Source organism: Vidua chalybeata, chromosome 3 (genome assembly GCF_026979565.1).
Source record: "Vidua chalybeata isolate OUT-0048 chromosome 3, bVidCha1 merged haplotype, whole genome shotgun sequence".
NCBI classification, from domain to species: domain Eukaryota; kingdom Metazoa; phylum Chordata; class Aves; order Passeriformes; family Viduidae; genus Vidua; species Vidua chalybeata.
The window spans coordinates 106523132-106542198 of record NC_071532.1 but is presented as its reverse complement, the minus strand read 5'-3'; the positions used below and the strand labels follow the sequence as shown (position 1 = coordinate 106542198).

Here is a 19067-nt window from a genome sequence, read left to right as displayed (position 1 = left end):
AAACCTTGCATGAAAATTCAAGTGAAGCATTAATAGCTGATAGTATGATCTCTTTTCACACTCCATTGATTTCAGCTCTGGCTTGAACTCTGTTAAACTTTAATGTCAATGTAAGTTACAAAGTGACTTGCTCTGACAGACTTACCTCTCGTCAAAAATAATTTCAACTGCAAAAAACCCCCTAAACCTAGGAGGTCAACTCTGTTTTGGGGAAAAACTGCAAAATTAGATCCAACCCCCTAAATGCAACAACTTTGTCACTGATTTGAGGTACAGTACAACCTTATTACGTGCAGCTGGTGGAAGAATTTGCCTTTCCTTCCGTTTTTCATGGAAAAATCCAGGAGGATGTCAGGCAGATGGGGGCAGCAGCACCTCAAACACTCAGCGTTACACCAGGCAAGCAAGAGCTACAGTCAGGGTGAGCTTCTGTGTTCCATCAACACAGAGCTTTTGTATAGACTTCCATAAGCCAGCTTAAAACTACAGTGATCTCTTTGCCCTTTCAATGAATCCCTGTTTTCATTAATTATGTTATTAATCATAAACTCACTTTACTGTTTTACACTGTTTTGCCTATCTTTATCATAGTATGTACTTGTTTTATAGCATGCCTGCATCTCTTCAGAAATCCGTGAATCTGAAAAAGTTTCCTTTTCGCAGCAACTCATGAAACATTCTGAAATCTGAGAAGATTAATTTCAAATTTTCCACAATATTTATGTTATTCATCCCTTAAAAGCAACGTGTAATTCCAGAGAACCTCACAAAATTGGTTACAAAACAGGTACACTACTCAAAAGTAGTATTGGTCCTCAGAACCCAACAGTATGTATGAAATAACAAGGTTTTAGCTCCTAAAAGCGAAAGATTTGTGGGGGGGAAAAAAAAAATATAGCTAATGCAGTACGGATCCCAGCCTACTGGGATCAGAGCGGCTTCTTGGCTTGCATCAAAACTTGAGTGTGGAGAAACGAATGTGTCTGAAATGAACCTGCAACTCTGTCTTACCAAGGTGTTATTTACTAATTGTAGCATAAGGATTGTAAAATTGCAACAAATAACCTTGCTTAACCCCATTACTCTGCTATTGTCAGCACTTGGCACTTGTGAAATTCCTGTGTGCTTGAGTGTTTCTGCCTGCCTGCACTGCAGCTAGGGATAGCAAGTAAAACCCTTGTGTCTGCTCAGCAGTTGGCAAAGTTTTATTTGCCATAATCCAGTCTGCATGAGTCAGCACTGCCTCCCTTCACAACATGGTCTGGCCTGTCTGGAAAGCTGCTTTCTCTATGGTTACATAGATGTTCTGTAAATCTCAAAATAATTTCAGTGCGGTAGGCAAAGAAGCCTTTGCCACACTGAACAAATACAGTCCAGCTCCCCATCCACTACTAAATATCAGTGCTTGGCAGGGAACAAAGTTGGGGCATGAATATTTTATTTCATACAGCTATGAAGTAATAGAAAATCCTGCAAAATGAATACAGTAGCCATTTATTATTTTAAAACCTGTGTGGGCTTCTGGTTTAGGAACCAAACCAACATCTCTAGAAGTTCTATTTTTGATGCAGTGTGTCCTTTGTGCCTTCTACACCTTTTTGATAAATTGCTACTCAGAATCGATATCAGAAATGCATCTTGTTCTGTTAGGTGTGGAAAGCAAATATTAACCTGTCCTTTTGTTTATCCTGTTCTGTTTTATGCCTCCATTTTTAAATAAAGATGTGGGTTAAAAGACAGTATCTAGCATTTACTCGAAAGGAGGAAAGCGATTGGCACTGCTGTAAATACAAAACTTCCAACAGCACTGAGTGAGGGCTCATTGCTTCTGTGTTCGCTGGAGAGAAAAAAGAGGAGGTGGAAAAGAAAATGTAGCATGAATAATAGAGTTGAATCTAATAAAGGGGTCAGAGGTGTCGCTCATCAGGTAGGTGTGGCTATTCCTAAGTAGTTCTTTATAGCTGGGACAACAAGCTGGACTCTCCAGATGAGGAAATGCCACTCACTAGGAAGCAAAATTAAACAGGTCACTACAGGAGGAATGTGTGCAGGTCGCTGTTGAGCAATTACTGCTTTTTGACCACTCAGAAATAGTTGTCGCTTTACGTCCCTTGATCTCTGACCAGTAACTGTGCACAAAGCATGGCTTATTCTTGCAGTAACTGATTTCTGGTGTACATTTGGTCCCGGTTTAACTTTATGTATTTTAAACATACATTTGCAGGAAGATGTCTGTCATCAAGCTTAGACACTGCCTGGTCAGAGGGTTTGGACAGGGAGAATAAGGCATTCATTTCTGGTGTGTTTTCCTGCAGCAGAGCAGAACAAATAAAAGCAATATTATGGAGAAAACTAAGAACAGAGAAGAAGTCATGTTACCTTTTGCCACTCAGTTCAGGCTAAGCAATTTTATTCATGATCCTTTTTGCTGTCAGTGAAGATCTTTCCTTATTACTCTAAAGACAGGAAAATTTCTTGTAACAGGAAACTGAGACAGAGTACAGATAATGATCAAAAATTAAAGCCTTAATGTGAAAATTGAGTTGCTAGTAATAGTTTCTCCATCTTCATTATATCTTGTTAGGTTTTGCTGTTGTGTGTTGATTTTGGCTCAGACATGACAAGGAGATCATGGAACCATAGGATGGGTTGAGTTTGACCTTAAAGATCATCCAGTTCCAATCTCCCTGCCATGGGCAGGGACACCTCCCACTAGAAGCCCATGATAATAAATAATACCATAACAATCCTAGAGGATGAAACATTGCTTATAGTAAATCCTACTTTTTTTCTGTTCCTCCCACACTTTTCATCTTAATTGGTCTCCTCTGAGCTGTTGTGCTACAACCCTGCCCCTATGTCTAGAACAAGCTTTTATCTTATCATACCTTTGGTTTCTTCTCCTTTCAGCTCCCTTCTATTATCAGTTATTATTAAACAATTTCTCATACTTTAATAGCTTTTTGAAACAAACTAATTTATTCCTGCACTTTTAAGTTTCTTTGCCCTGTCTACTCATTGCTACAAGGGTACTGTCACCAGAAGGGATTTTTATTTCACCTGGTATTTGACATCAACCCCCAAAACCACATGTTGAAGCTTGTAAAAAGCACTCTTTCCAGACCCTAAGATGCCCAAAGGTAGTATCTGCAACAGTGCCTGTAGAAACTCCACCTTCATAAAAGTAGTGTTTTTCTTTTGAACCTGTTTCAAGCAGTAGTCAAACTCTGAGTGGAAACTTATTTCATTCTCCATTTTAAAGATGTAATACTAGTTTGTGCCTCGGACATTACTAATAAAACATCTCGGTAAGACCCTTAGGTTGAATAAGAGTTCAGCTTTACTTCAAGGATGCATTTTTTTATAGCTGACACTAATCATTGTATGTCTACATACTCTATTTCCAAGGAAGAGTGACTTGAGGGGCTGCTGCATTCAAATATGTCTGCACTACAGGTTGTGAGTTCTCCTCCTCTTCCTGATAATTAATTAATCTTACAGATATTTATTCTTCTAGTATCTCTGATCAGCTCCAATTCATTGTGATAATGTAGATGCATTGAATTTGTGTAGAATCAGAACACAAAGTTTTGATGCGCTAATTTTTTATACCAGGTTATCTTGCTAGGGAGTCAGCTGAATTTTTAATTCCCTGCAACTCCTCCCTCCCCAGGCAACAGGTCAAAAGAGGTGATTCTAAGACCCCACTGGGTATCCAGCTCTGGGGTCTTTAGTACAAGAAAAGTGTGGTCCTGTTAGAGTGGGTCCAGTTTGGACCATGAAGATGCTTAGAGGGCTGGAGCACCTCTGGTATGAAGCAAGGTTGAGCGAGTTGCTCAGCCCAGAGAAGAAAAGGCTCTAGGGAGACCTTATTGTGGCCTTCCTTGTACTTAAAAGGGCCTGAGAGAGAGGAGGGGAAGAGGTATTTTCCTGTTTCAGTGGGTAATGGTTTTAAACTGAAAGAAGGTCGATTTAGATTAGATATAAGGAAGGATTCTTTTTTTACAATGAAGGGGGTTAAACACTGTCAGGGAGGTTGTTGATGCTCCATCTCTGCAAACATTCAAGACCAGGCTGGACAGGGCTTAGAGCAACCTGATGTAGTTGAATATATCCCTGGTTATTGCAGGGGGTTTGGACTAGATGACCCTTAAAGGTCCTTTCCAACCCAAACTACGCTACCATTCTGTGATTTTCCTGGCTTCAATTTTGTCTCAAGGGAGGTATGAGGCAAGGTGTGTAGTTACCTCAACTGATGTACATTGCTGCTTTCCAATAGGGATCTCACATTTAATAAAGCAGACAGGTCATTCCCCATCTGTCATATTTACAGAATCAAATATCCCAACATCCTTTATGCAATTCCTGCTTTATGTACTTTATCACCTCTAAGCCAGTGGTTAAGCACAGACATGGCCCAAGTTCATTTGCTGGTGGGACGTGGCAGTAACATCAGTTACAGAAGAAAGGAACCGTGAAGTTCTTTGAAAAGTCACCTAGTTCAATGTTCAAGGCACGATCAACTGTATTTACCAAACTCCTCCAACATCTGTCTAACCTGTTCTTAGAGACTTTCCTTCACAAATTTTTACATTGCCTTTCTCAATCCTTAACTACTGTAATCAGTAACCTGATCGATTTTGTCTTATGAGAAGAAACACGTTCATCTGGTTTATTGTTATGTTAATCCTCCCTACGATGTCCTTTCTGTAAACGGTTATGCCTGGTGCAAGCACTTGTCTTCAGAGCAGGCTGGAGGTGTTTCCAACACAACAAAGTCACATTTAGAACTTTATCACTATAATGTGTACAAAGCAGATTAAAGGCTGTGTATTAAGAGGTGTTATAAAGAAATTCAAGTGAAAAATGTCAGATGAGAGACTTTATTGGGCTTCAGAGAAGCCTGTTCTTGACCCAGGGCTGCTTTGTTATCCCAAATAATTATTTGGAATTATATGAAGCACTGCTCATGAAAACTGCAGATGACTTCAAAACGGCCCAAGGCCACCTGGACTCCTTGAATAACACATGTTTTAATCCACCTACACAGCAAATATCTATGCATCAAAGCCAAAGTTGCTGTCTGTTCATAGGATAAAAATACAAAGCATGTTTTTGGGCTGGGTGTGAGGGAGGAGAATGCTTTATCTTCAAAAGCAGTGAATCAGATGAGGGCTGAGGAGGTCGCAAGGGGTAAATGCATGAATGCTGCCAGTGCAATGTGGCAGCTGCAATAGCAAATGCAGACATCAGGTGTGTAAGCACAAATACTGGCAGCGGTAAGTGCTAGGATGTGGCCATAGCCATTGCATTGCACAGGAACGTGACTATTCTGGAATCACTGTGAATGATAAAAGGTGTAACCAACTGGAAAGGCTCATTAGGAACCAGAAGAATGAGTCAGTGGAAAAATCTGGGCTGTACGAAGGTGATAGGTAATTATCTACCCAACAAAAGCATAGCAGAAAGGCGCTGTAATCGTCTGTGCTCGACGAGATCCCCTCGCTGGAGAAGGAAAACGTTTGGTGGTTAAAAATCATGGCATTTTCGACGTGTTGCCTTCCTACAGGATTATTTAAGTTTTTGAAAGATAAACCCCTGAAACCCTACGTGTTTCAGTCCCCGAGCAGTGCCTGGCGTGGGCCCAATTAGCTACTGGTGCCAGCCCCCTCTGCGCTGGTGTGGGGTCCCAGGGGGACACGCTTCCCATGGACAAGCACCAAGGGTGCTGTTACCTGCCCCCAGGTGGAAGAACTGTCTTAATCTGGGAGCTTTGCCTGTGCAGAACAGAGGCCACGACTTTTCAGCTTCTAGTAGAGATAGGACTGGGATACAGCCGGAAAGCTAAAGCAAAGGTAACCTATGGAGCAGATGAGGAGGCAGCGGTTGGAATCGAGTGAGACAGAGGTGAGCAAGGACGGGGTAAATCCTCTGTCAGTCAGGTCTTTAAGCAGTAGTTGTTACCGTATATCAAAGGCACCGACAGGCTCGGTGCCGACATCCCCGGACCGCGGCACCGTTTGCTGAGCTCCGGCCCAGAGCCGGGGTCTGTACCCCAGGGCACAGCAACCCATCCACCAGACTCCGAGAGCCCCATCCCGGCAGCGGCGGAGCCCAGCCTCAGGCAGCGCCCGGCCTCAGGCAGCGCCCGCCCCCGCTTCCTCCCCCGCCCCCGCCGCCATGTTGTGGGGCCGGGCGCCGTGGGAGGCGCAGGGGCCGCGGCCCGGCGGAGCCGCCGCTCGGGGCAGCGCAACAGGTACCGGTGGGGTGGGGAGCGCGGGCCACGGGCAGGAGCGTTGCGGGCTCCACTGCCGCGAGCCGCTTTACTTATCTTTTATTCCTTAGCTGAGTCTGGGCTCTTTTTTTTTTTTTTCTTTTCTTTTTTAATTTTTTTTCCACCACCCTCCCCTTTTTTTTTTTTTGGGGTGGGGGTGGTGTCTGGGGCTTTAGCGGCGGTGCCTCCCACTGCCGGCGCTGCCGCTGCTCGCCCGCGCTCCCTCAGTGCGCTGCGAGCGGAGCGATCCCGGTGCCCGTACCCAGACAGCTCCCGGAGCGCCCGGGGGAGCGCCCTGCCGAGGTGAGGTGACTCGGACGCGTTTGTAGAGCCCAGTTCCTTGTGGTGATGGTGATTTCGTTCCGTCTGGTTAACTGTGAAAACGCGGAGTTTGGAGAAACCGAGCTGGTTTCTGCAGTTAAAGTTTGCAAACTGTTCTGTCTGTAAATAGACTGGCTTTTCTCGGTCTCGACTTCTCACCGCGGCATGTCGTAATTCAGAAAATAAAATGAGGCTGAGGTACGTGATTCGGTTTCCTAAAAATTAAGGTACCATTTTGAATACAGTAAATGGTTTTCAGGGCAGTTGAGGCTTTGACATCTGTCACATTGCAGAACTCGAAAGTAGATCGTGCTTTAAGATTGTGCCTGCGTTCTTTGAAGTTATTCTTGCAACAGTTCTCTTAAACATCAGTCGGAAATTCCCCATCTAAAACACGGGAATGAGAAGTCTCAAGCTTCTTTGCCCTTGTGTCCAGGCTGCCCTGTCTTGTGCGTAGCTCTTTTGGGAAAATGATGTTATTTTGACTCGTTTGCTGTTGGTGCTGGCCTGTGGTGGCCGCAGCTCCCCCGCCGGAGCGTGCGCAGGAAGGCTCGGGGGTGTGTGAAGCAGAATGTGGTGTGGGTAACATCGGTGGCACATGAATTGCTTCTTGCTCTCAAGAACTTTTAATCATTCATCTGAAATTTGCTTGTAACAAACATCAATATCCGCTGATACGACGGTGATATGTAGAAGCTGGCAACTAGTTGGATAAATAGCTGCCCGGGCTTCGTTCTGCTACCAAACCTGGTTCATTTTTGTTACCTTGTTTCCACTCTACCTCCCCTGTTTTGTCTGTATGTATTTTTTTTATCCTGACTCAGCTGGAAGGGGCATTCACACCGCCGTACCTCTGAGTATTTAGAGAAATCTTAATTCAGACTCTGAGCTCCGTATGATGTGAAGAGAACTGCATGATGCCTGCAGACCTGGATTTAGGCTGCTCCGTGCTCTCTGTTGAACAGAATTTTTTTTGTTAGATTAGTCTCCTAACTCAGATGCCTAAATTAGATCAAATGACTATGCTTATCCTTTTAATTACTATCCTGAGGGAATTGCATTTACTTTTTTCTCCTCCATCTGTGCAAGATCTGGGGTACAGGATGCATCCCTGGCTGAGTTGTAGCTGTCACTGTAATAGAAACAAAAAGGATGATGTTCCCGTAGCAGTAACAGTAACAAAATGGGATACCTATGGTCTGTTTGTGCTAATCATAAAAATAATAGGGTTATCTACCATAGGTGCTGATCAAAGCACCAAAGCTTTATGGGAACTTATTTTTTTTTTACCATTCTTGTGGACAGAATGAGATAGATCAAGGCGAAAGTGAGTGGGGTGATTTTGAACTGTGGTTTTGAGAAGGCTTTATTTATTGAGATTCAGGTATTACAGTGATTTGTACCATAGCAGTACTTACAGCAAAGTTTTTTACAGATTTTTCTGTTGTAGTCTCTAATATAGAAAAGTGAATTAATTTCATGCCATAGGAAAGTAGCAGCTATGAAAAATGAAGCTAAGTCTGCAGGTGATAGTGTTTCTTCGTTGAGCTGCTTGTCAGGAGCTGGTGAGGAAAATGAGGCAGCATTTGGAAAGTGAAGGGTGGTGTGCATGCTTTGCTTGGGGTGTTATCAGAAACCTTCAGAGCCTTTGAAAATAGGAATCTGTCAGGAAAATACTGTGGATAGTGGAAAATACTGTGTAGTTCCTGAAAGGCAATGTAGTCCAGATTAGTTCCTGTCACAAATTGAGACAGATGTCTCTGGTCTGAGACATAATTCACTTGCAGACTTTTAACTAACAGGTTATCTGCTGTTGCCTCAAAGATTTAATTTGATCAGCATTCAAAATATGTGAAAAAAGCATTTAATGAGATTTTTCTTTTAAAGGCCAGAGCTGTTCTCTTTGTCTTTTTAAAAACTGGTTCAAAAATTTGACATCTTATTTGTAATGTTAATTTCTGGCCTATTTTCACTTGAAAGGAAATACCTCCACTATCTCAGTTTTTAAAAAGCTTTTAACTGCTTCCATTTGTTTTTATTTACCTCAAATGTAGTTACAGAATAATATTGTTTTGAAGGGACTTCTGGAGATCACCTGGTCCAGCCCTATGAAAAGCATGGCCAGGTCAGGTCACTCAGAGCCAAGTCTGGCTGTGATGGGATTATCTCTGAGGGTGGAGATCCCAAAAACTCACTGGACAGCCCTCTCCAGTTTGGTACCTACACTGGCTCAGATTACATCCCATCCCCTTTCCCAGGCTGCCAGTGAAGATATTAAACAATACTGGCCATGGTATCAGCTCCTGGGGAGCATCATCAGTTCCAACCAGATGGATTTGGGACTGCTGACCACAGCCCTTGGAGTCTGTGGTCAGGCAGGTTTTCCATCCAGCTTACAGTCAACTTTTTCAAACCATATTCCACCAGTTTGGCTATAAGGACACTGTGGGATACCTTGTTAAAAGCCATTGTAGTGTCAAAACAAGCTGCTGTGCCCTCGTTTGCAGGGCTAATCATCTCAAAGATGAGACGTGTCAGGTGTGGTTTGTCCTCAATAACCACATGCCATCACCTTTTTCTTCTTCAAGCATCTGTAGTGGGTCCCAGGAGGATTTGCTCCACAATCTTTCTAGGGACTGAAGTAGGACTTAGCTTCTGTTTGCCTTTTCCCAGTCACCAGGATCCTTGACCAGTCACCAAGACCCTCCAAAAATAACAGAGCTTGGTCTTACAGTGACATTAGCCACTGTTTCTGGCAGCACTGGGGCTGTGATTTGTTCTATATATATGTATGCAAATGCTCTATTTACATGTTTTCAAGTTATTTTGACTTTCAAAAGCTGCTTTCAGTTCAGTGCAATGTTAAATCTCTTGGTAAAGGATATTGGATGATGGATTCTGCCATGTTTTTAAGTTCTGGGGTGAAGCTTGATGTAGACAGTTGTTTTGTGAAAATCATGAGAGCAATAGTTGACTGACAGAGAGTTTGGGGTGTTGCTTGGATTGGAAGGTTTGTTTTATGTGGCTGAAGGATTGGGAAAGTCAGTAACCCTTCTTAAAATTTTTTGCTTAAGTGATGATTGGTGGTTATAAAGATAACAAAGATAGAGTTGTGCTAATTGGAGAGCTCTCTTCATTTTATGAGGGACTGATCTGTTTCAAGCACTATCACTTGTCAGTAAAACAACACAAAGCATACTTTGAGGTTCAGAGGTTGAGCCTAGATATGGAGTGAAATAGGGTAGTTACTGTATTCCTCTTACCTTTAAAAACATACTATCGCTCTTTAACTTCACCTTTTAAAATTGCATTTTTTTTTGTGTGCCCTGGTTGGTGATAGATGACACATCAGACTATTTTGAAGGGAAACACTCATGTCAGAGTACCTGGTTGGATTTCTGGAAGGACTAAGCAGCTGTTTTAAGTGATCCTGAAATTTTCAAATGCTTAGTTGCAAATATTGCAGGTAGCTGAATTCTCTCTGGTATCGTATATCTGAATCCTGATCAATATAGAACTGGGAGATTTTTGTCTACATGTAAGTTCAAGTTCCTTCCAGTGGCAAACTAATGTTAGCCAAAATGTTAAGCCAGCTGTGAGCAGTGAAGCCTTGTTTTGTGTGGCATTAGCTATCTGAGTTTGATCAGATGTGAGCCTGTGTTGAATTTTTTCTTGTGGTCAGTATATTTAGAGCAGCTTTCAGCCATGTGGATCCGCTGGTGTCTAATATAGGTACTCAAACATACAGCAGTCTTTCTCTCCCTTGAGGGTACTAAATTTGGTTGTGCCTTTTCTGTCTGGTTGCCTGCTTTTTATGAATATTATAGTCAGTTAAGATCATTGCAAAGGACACCTTTCTGTTAAGCTTGGTTCATGTTGGGTGATGGGGTTCATCAAAGTAGTTTACTCATGTCTCATACTCTGAGAAAGGCAAGCTAAGACTTCAGGCATCCTGGTTGTTTGGTTACTGTAATGCTACTGCTTTCATTAATTCACATGTCTGTCAGGATGGTGTTTTTTGGTGGTTTTTTTTTTAATTCTAAGATTTATTTAAGGATAAGTCTTTAGAAAACAAATAGGAGACTATTTCATGAGGAGTTCTTTGTTCTTCTTACTTCTATTTATACATTGTTTTATTGCCCTTTGCAAGATGATACAGGGACTGTAGTAACTTGTTTTTCTGGTATTGTGCCATTAGCATCAAATGTAAAGGTGAGGATTAGGTCACATAAAAATTATAAAGCAAAAATGGAGCTGATGAAATGTCATTTTTCTTCAAATTTAGAGTATTTAGAACTTCATCAATATAGGAACAGAGTCTGGCCACATTGGTTACTTGGATCCTAGAGTTAAAATAATGGATTGAACATTAATATATAGGTGAGCACAGTATTGTGTAATTCTTATTTTCAGAACAACACACAAAATTCAAATGATGTAACATGATGACAGTAGCAGCACAAAGCATTGGAATTACCTAATAGAGGACAAATACCTGAGAACTATTTTTAAACATTTTGGCAGTTACAAATAGTTGAAAAGGCATGGTTGATCTAGAAAAGTCACAGTTTCTTTGGAACAGGGATTCTGAGAGCAGCCAGTTTGACTTGAGACACTTTGCTATGGGATTTTGCTGCTTCAAAAGTAGCAGGTAATGAGCTGGCTCTACTAGTGAAAATGTTCAAGGCTGATGCAAGTGGAGCTTGTGAAATGCTGTGGTATCAGTCATGAGCAGTGTCTGCAGTTAGTGATTCAACAGCATACACATGAAGTAAGGGAAGAACAGGAAATGGGAGTTAACTTTTCTTTGTTTCTAAAAATATTACAATTGGAATGTGAAAAAAGAAATTACCTATTTTGGCTATACTAATAAATGTATCAAAAAATAAGAACACATTTAAATAATACTTTAAATCAGAGCACATTTAAATAATACACATTTAAATAATAACACATTTTAATAATACCTTATCTTTCAAAGGTCAAGAATTTTACTAATCAAAAGCTAAAACTTTATTGCTTTTTCCATTACACTGTTATGACTTTAAGGTAGGACATGTGTCTTTCTGAGATGCATTTGCCCCTTGGGATTTTACATGATATTGAGATGTTTGTTTAACATGGGTGATAATTGATTCCCTAAGATCATGAAATTCAATTTGGTGGTCAAAACATTATTACTGTATGCTCTAGAGCTCTGTGCTAAAGGTTTAAGAGACCACATTTCAACTGGATTATTTGAAGGGCTGTTCTTGATAATATAAGCGTGGATGTGACTTGTGGATGAGAGTGGGGTCAGAGGCAGGAGTCTTCAGCTGGGGCAGGTGGGAGGTGCTGTGCCGCACTGCCTGTGTCCTGGCTTCAGCTCAGAACCAGCGTGCTGGTCCCAGAGTCCCTGTGCTGGGTGGGATCTCCTTTACACCCACACTTTTCTGTGTCACAATGGGGAATGCATTTTTACCCATCCATTATCCAACAAAAATACTCCTACCTAGATTTTTTTTTTCTTGTTTTGACTGCCATATGCTAATCTTTGCTTTTTCTCCCACAAGGTTTCCCTGTTTTTTGATTCATCAGAAGTAAACACCATTTCTGTGCTTTAAAGGCTTCTTGTGGCCATTCTCCTCTCTGCTTGTCATCTCATTCAATTCTGAGAAGTTAAACCTGCGGTGGTTTTGTGCACCTGTCTGGCTTGAAAGCAGATACCTCAACTGTAAATCCAGTCTGAGTGTTTTACTTTCATTAGTTTTACAGATACTCAAAGATTATTCTCCACTGAGCACAGAAGAGTGCTCACGTATTTTTTGTTTTATGCTTTGTTATGGGAGCCCATTAGATGTTCTGTATATTTTGCACTGTTACCTGTGTCTGAAAGCTGAGCAGCAAGTTAAGCAACATCTCTTCTATCATAAAAAGAAAATAACGTTAAGAATTCTTCTGTTAGTTTTTTTTCTCTGTTAGCATTTTGCTTGTGCTTCTGATGGAAGGACAGGAGTAGGCTCAAAATTTTCCTCTAACGTGGCAAGATTTTAAATGAATAAGCTTAAAAGTAATATGCTCTCATGTTTCCAGTCATGGTTGAAGTAAGAAAACAGTGAAAAGAAGACAAGTCATCAAATGCTTATGTCTTGCCCAAGTCCACATTGACGTAAATTAGGAATTGCAGTGTGAAAGTGGAGAACTGCAAGTTTCAAGGTGTGTGAACCTCACCAAACAGCATTTAAGGGTACTTGCACAAAGATTGCAAGTGATTACATGTGAGAATTGATGTGTTTTAAAACAGAATCTAAAAAAAAGGCATATGGAGTGGGGAGTCATGTGAATTGGAAAGTAGGAAGCAGAAAAAATAAAAAAAAACCAAAAAAACATGAGTATTTTAAGTTACCACCCCTTGAGGAGCAAGTGTATCTCAGTCAGCTCTCTGGAAAGGTTGCAATATGCAGCTTAGAGTTGCTTCTTGAAGGTAGAAGCTCAGAGTCTTTAAAAAAAATCTTACAAATAGTCTGCCCTCTGCTTCTTGTATTTTTTTTTTCCATTTCCTTTCTAAGCAAAGCAAGCAGCGGTGGTGATGTTTGTCTGGGATCAGGTGAGTGAATGTATTCTCCCAGGGCGTGACAGAGCGGGGTTCAATTCCCATCTTTTCCTGAGGAAGTTTGTGTCTCCTGGGAGAAGGGCCAGGGAATTAAATAATGAGCTTCCTGAAGTGGGATTCTCATTCTCTCTCTCAGAGAAGCTGGAGGGGCATGGACAGACAGAGAGGGACCTGCAGGTCTCTGCCTTAATGTAGAGAATTAAAAATAAAATGGGAGAGACCTTCTGTCAGAAAGGAGGAAGGAAAGATCAGTTTTAATCTCCAGAAACAGAGGAGAGAGCTGAACTGTGTCTTGATACTTTGAATGGACGCTTTCACAGCTGAACAGCTGTGTAAGAAACAGAGTAAGCCCAGCAATAGTGACCACACAATTCTATTTTTTGAACAGGAACAGAGATCCTTCTATTTTGGATGGTCAGTGTATTCAGAAAGCCTATTAGTCAGGCAAGGTGGGCAGAAAGGTGTTTGTCAGAAAAGTACTTTTTGTGTTCTGTCTGGATCACAGAATCACTAGGTTGGAAGAGACCTTCAAGATAGAGTCCATCCCATGCCCTAACAGCTCAACTAAAGCATAGCACTGAGTGCCACATCCAGTCTTTTCACCACCTCCCCAGACAGGCCATTCCAGAACTTTATCACTGTTTCTGTAAAAAATTTTTTCCCTAATATCCAACCTATATTTCCCTTGGCACAGCTTGGGACTATGTCCTCTGGTTCTGTGAGTTGCTGCTTGGAGAAAGAGACCAACACCCCCCCTACCCCCCGACCACAGCCACCTTTCAGGCAGGTGTAGAGAGTGATAAGATCACCCCTGAGTCTCCTTTTCTCCAGGCTGAACACCCCCAGCTCCCTCAGCCGCTCCTCACAGGGTTTGTGTCCCAAGCCCCTCACCAGCCTCATTGCCTCCTCTGGATGTGCTCACTGTTGGGTAGGAAGTTTGTCTTTCACAATGAGCAAGGAAAGGGCTTCATACCATAGGGTTAAGAAGTAAAATGTTTAATGCGCTATCTTTTAAATATCAAAATATTAACTAAGGCTCTCAGTACTGTTATCTACAGTAGCAGGGGGAGCAGGAAGAGCCAGCAGTGTGCTACCCACAGTCAACTCCTCCGTTTTGTCACTGATGTCATTCATCTGTTATCAGAGTGGGTGGACTTTGTAAGCTGGCCACAGTGCATTTTGAAAAGGCCATGTGGCTGTGTATTACTGTACTGTATATAGGAGATAAATGCTTGGCCTGCCACAATGTTGAGGTTTTTTTGGTTTTGTTTTTTTTTTATCAGTAAAATCTCATACCAGTATGGCTTGAACAAAAAGACAAAGAGAAGTTACAGTCTGTGCTGCTTCATAATGCCTTGCTAATGCTTCTTATTCTCTCATTTTTAAGAGAGCACTCCAAAAAAAGCAGCAAACAACTACATGGGCTATTGCAGGGTCACTGCTTTGCAAATATAATAAGTTGTGTTTATGTTGTCCAGATCTACAGGTGTTGCAAAGAGTAAATCAGTTGCTGCAGTTGCTGCAGTTTCTGTCCTTGCTAATTGGCTCTTGCAGCAAAATTCTGCAGTATATCTTCCTCCTGCCACGGAGAGAAGGAAAAGAGTAATAGTGTGACCACACATGCTGCTTCCGTGGGATTTGCTTTCTTCCGGACAGAGCCTGGTGCACCAGACCTTCATTCCTCCTAAAACTATGTGGCTGTGGTTTTTCTGAGAAATGTTTTGAAAAAAAAATAGTATTCAAATATAAATATTAATAAAGATTGTGGTAAGTCTGCCCTTCATAAAATGGCTATATGCCTATGATAGGGAAAACAAAAGGCTTTTTTCCTTTCTCCTGCAGTCGGCTCAGCTCTAATGTTTTCTAATGCTTTCAGCATGGTCCTGACATGCCCCCTGCTTCTTGCAATCTCCTCATTTCTTTTCTCCACTTGTATCAACCTACAATGAACACTGAGAGAGAGAACAGAAGTTGTAGTCTGGCAGGTCAGTTTGTGAAAACAATTAGTGCTTTAAAGATTTGGGCTAGTCAGATGGCTTGTTTACAAGAACTTGCTGTTCTGCTGTTTAAATGTAAGATCCAAGTTTTCCTGTTTTCACCCTAAATGGCAGCATGACTTAATGTCGTCTACAGTGTTCATAAGGATGTTTGATCCTGTTGTTACACCATGGATTTCATACTGTCTGCCGCAGTTTCTTATAACTGGTGACTGAGTTCACCAAGCACATCTCCTAGAGCATTTTGCAGAAACAGTTTTCTGTGAAATGTTCTGCTGATGATGTCCGTGATTTCATCCATATCATCTGTTTGAGACACTGGTTATAGTATTTTCTTGATTTTTATTTTCTTTCTTCAGTGAACATTTCTTTATGACACTGTGTAAAAAAGGTCCTTGGAAATGTACAGCTTTCTCTTCCATTAATGGTTGAAAGTTATCAGAATCTATCTAAAAAGTTTAAGTTTGTCTTAAAGTGAGAATATTTTGCTGTGATTCTCCTTGGTAAATAAGTGGTTCACACTTGTGTCCTAAAGGCTTAAGGTGCTTTTACACCTCTGTAATCTTTATAGATGGTGACTGCAGCAATGTTATTTGCAGTTTGTGAAAATAAGCTGCTTTTGATATATGCATAATCTCCAAGCCTTTGGGATGTGCTGGAGAAATGCAGAAGACAGAATACTTGTTGAGGGCAAGCTCCATTCTTTGGGAAGGATCGTTTTCATAGACTTTTGAAAAATGTGTGTAGATTTCAAATTTACTGGGCTGTTTCCTCCTTCTTTAAAAAAAAGAGGGGAAATTATACTGCAGCAATACTTTGATTCTTCCTTTTTTTACTTCTTGGTACAATTGAGAATCTGTCACTGGAGAAGTATCTGTGCTTGCTGTAGTCCTGGTGTCTGATTGACGTGGATCTGTGCAAAGGAGTAAGATTGTGTTCCCAATGCTGGTGATACATAAAATCCTGTAAAAGTCCCATTTATGATTTTTGGTGGCTTCTGTAAGGTCATAGTTTTCTCTGTTTGCAAGGGTTACTATAAGAGGGTTTGGTTCCCTTCCAGTTTAGTGTTTAAAATACAACAAGGTCTGCATATAGACATAATAGTGAGACAACAGAGTTAAATCATGATTTAATCACATCACACTGCTGTAATGTACTCTCAGTACAGACCCATTGGGCAGTTCCCTGTTTTTGGACCTTGGGTGTTGATTCATCTACACAGCAATGCCCAGCACAGATTTTCTAGGCTGGTTCAGCCCATACTTGGGAAACTTGGGGAATTTTCAGGCACACTGAAAAATCCTGTGTTGATAATTTGGGCAGGGATGCTCATTATTTTTGCCAATGAAAATGAACCAGCAATACATGTCCTCCATCGATGCAGGGTCTTCATAAACAGGAATGACCTTCACCAAGCGAAAGTGACATCAAAGTCCTCAAAAGTTTTCAGTTGAAATTGATTTTAAAATGTGGTATAGTTGTGACTCTAGAGACATTAAAATGAGGAGAAGGGGTTTCCCCATTCAGTGTGCATGAAGCTGCCTGGGTTACTTCTCCCACTCACGTGCTCAGCAGTAGAGAGTTTTGAAAGCTCAATCTGCACAAGCCACTTCAGCAAAACCAAGGCAAAGTGTGACTGTGTAGCTGTGAGTTGTATGAAGTATTTTCAAAGTATGTCTTAAGATCTGGGGCTTTAAGAGTTAATCAGTTTACTATCAAGACCCGTATTGTCTGATAATTATCTGACTTGAACTGTGGGGCCTCCCCTCAAGTACTGTGTCCAGTTTTTGGGCCCACAGTGTAAGAAGCATATAAAAATACCAGAATATGTCTAGAGGAGGGAAACAAGGATGGTGAAAGAACTAGAGGGCAAGACTTTTGAGGAACAGCTGAGGATGTGAGGTTTGTCCAATTTGGAGATGAGACTGAGGGAGTGGCCACATTGCTGACTACATCTTCCTCATGATGGGAGCAGCAAGGGAAGTGCTGGTCTCTTCTGGTGACAGGACATGAGGGAATGGCTTAAAGCTATATCAGAGCACATTGAGATTGGATATAAGGAAAAGTTCTCCACAGAGAGGGCAAACATGCACAGGAAGATCCCCAGGGAAGCCATGGCCCCAGCTGGTGTTCATGAAGTGTTTGGCCAGTGCTCTTTAGATACTTATTTTAACTTTTATGGTGTCCTGCATGGAGTCTAAGTTGGACTCAATGATCCTCTTGTGTCCCTTCCAGTTTGGAATATTCTATGTTTTTGTGATTACTCATTAAAAAAACCAAAACAAAACTAAGAGCCGCCTGAAATTAAGACAATAAAGTGAGTTAGAGGAAAGATCAAATGTGTAGCCCTTAATCAGTAAGATTAAATCTGGAACAAGTCACATGCAGGTAGAAGTCTGCTGATTCTGGGGGTGTTCTCCAGCATCCTGCTTCTGTGCCATGGTTTCAGGTTCTGTTTTAGACCTCCTTGACAGAACAGCTTTTGCAGAGAAATGTGCTGTAGAAATGTTTAACAACATTGGCAGCATTTTTCAAGAAGGCTCTTTATAGATCTGAAGTGTCTCTTGGTAGGTCCATGTCTTGGAACAGGTCCATGCTTCCTTTTTTCATCTTTCTGTGGTTGGTACCTTGTGTCATTGTGAGAGATCATTTGGACTCACCAACCACTCCATTTACGTTATTTAAGTACATATGTATACACATGTGTGTAGCCACAAATGTATGTATGTATAATAATGATGATGTGAGCTATATATAGAGAAAGAATTGTTAACAACCGATCCCAGACATTTTTAATTTTATTGAAGAAATGTGCAATAGATACAAAAAATGCTTTCCTGTCCTCAGGTGGAACTGGAGTGCTTTCCAGCTGTGTGATTTTTGTGCTGAGATGTGCAGGAGTGTCGTTGCAGGAAGGGAGTGTGGGGGATGTGATAGTTCTGTACTTAATATTAAAATAGATGCCTGTATTGAGGTGAAGGGTTTTTTTTGTGTATATGTGTGGGTAGGAGGTTTGGTGTCCGAAAACAGGGTGAGCAAGATGTGATTCATGTTTCTTTTAATTAAAATAAATATTTCATTTTTCTAGCTTCATCCTGTACAATAGTTTCTCCACGGAGAGCACAGCAATAATGATGTATAAATTTCAGTAATTAAGTAAAATTATCTCTTCCAAAGCACAAGCTCACTTCATTGTCTTAGTTCTACATTTTTAAAGCACTGAATTGTTAATGGTTTTCCCTCAGATAATTATTAGTGACTATTTTGCAATTCTAAAGAATTCTTTATACGGCTACTCTTGAAAGAATGTGTACTAGAAAAAGAAAATCTTAGTACTGTGATGTTTATGATGAAAGTAGATTATGTTGGGACACTGTTTAAATGCTGCTTTTGAGTGTTTATGCAGTAGCTCAGGAGAAGGAATAACTTCATTGTGTTGCTTCTGCAAAACTGGCTGATGACTGATTTTTATTGGAACAAGCCCTTTCTTCAGAATACATCATGTAAGAGTGTTTTCTTTGTTAATAGTGCGTGGAGTGTTGGAGTAGATGAATTTGAATAATAATTGGTTTTCCACTTTGCTCAGCAGCAGCTTTCGCTGAGCTGAGCACTGAACTTTTATTTTAAAATCAAACACTAAATATTTACCGGGGAGAGCTGGCAGGGATGTGCTGCGACTCAGCCATGTGTCCCGGCGAGCCGGGAGCTGTTTGTGCACATCACTTCGAACAGTTGGTACTGTTTTCCTTTAAGAACTGCCACAAGGCTCAGGACTGCACTGCATACCCTATAAAAAAAAAAAAAAAAAAAAAAAAAAAAAAAAAAAAAAAAATCCCCCCCGCCCCGTCCCGGTGTGGATGCCGCTGGTTGAGCAGCAGCCCCG

The 19067-nt window shown here is 41.2% G+C and overlaps 1 protein-coding gene across 7 annotated transcripts in view; it reads left to right on the top strand.

Moving 5' to 3' along the window:
* Positions 1-6235: 6235 nt before the first annotated feature.
* Positions 6236-19067, top strand: part of ITSN2 (intersectin 2) — a 79643-nt gene continuing 66811 nt past the window's right edge. For 2 of the 7 annotated variants that reach the window (XR_008430211.1, XM_053939318.1), the window contains exon 1: positions 6303-6577. The gene's annotated coding sequence lies outside the window, so the exon portion shown is untranslated. Of the gene's footprint in view, positions 6257-6280; positions 6578-6628; positions 6794-19067 lie in introns of those variants that run through there. The other 5 variants (XM_053939320.1, XM_053939323.1, XM_053939324.1 and 2 more) reach the window with 5 other exon arrangements.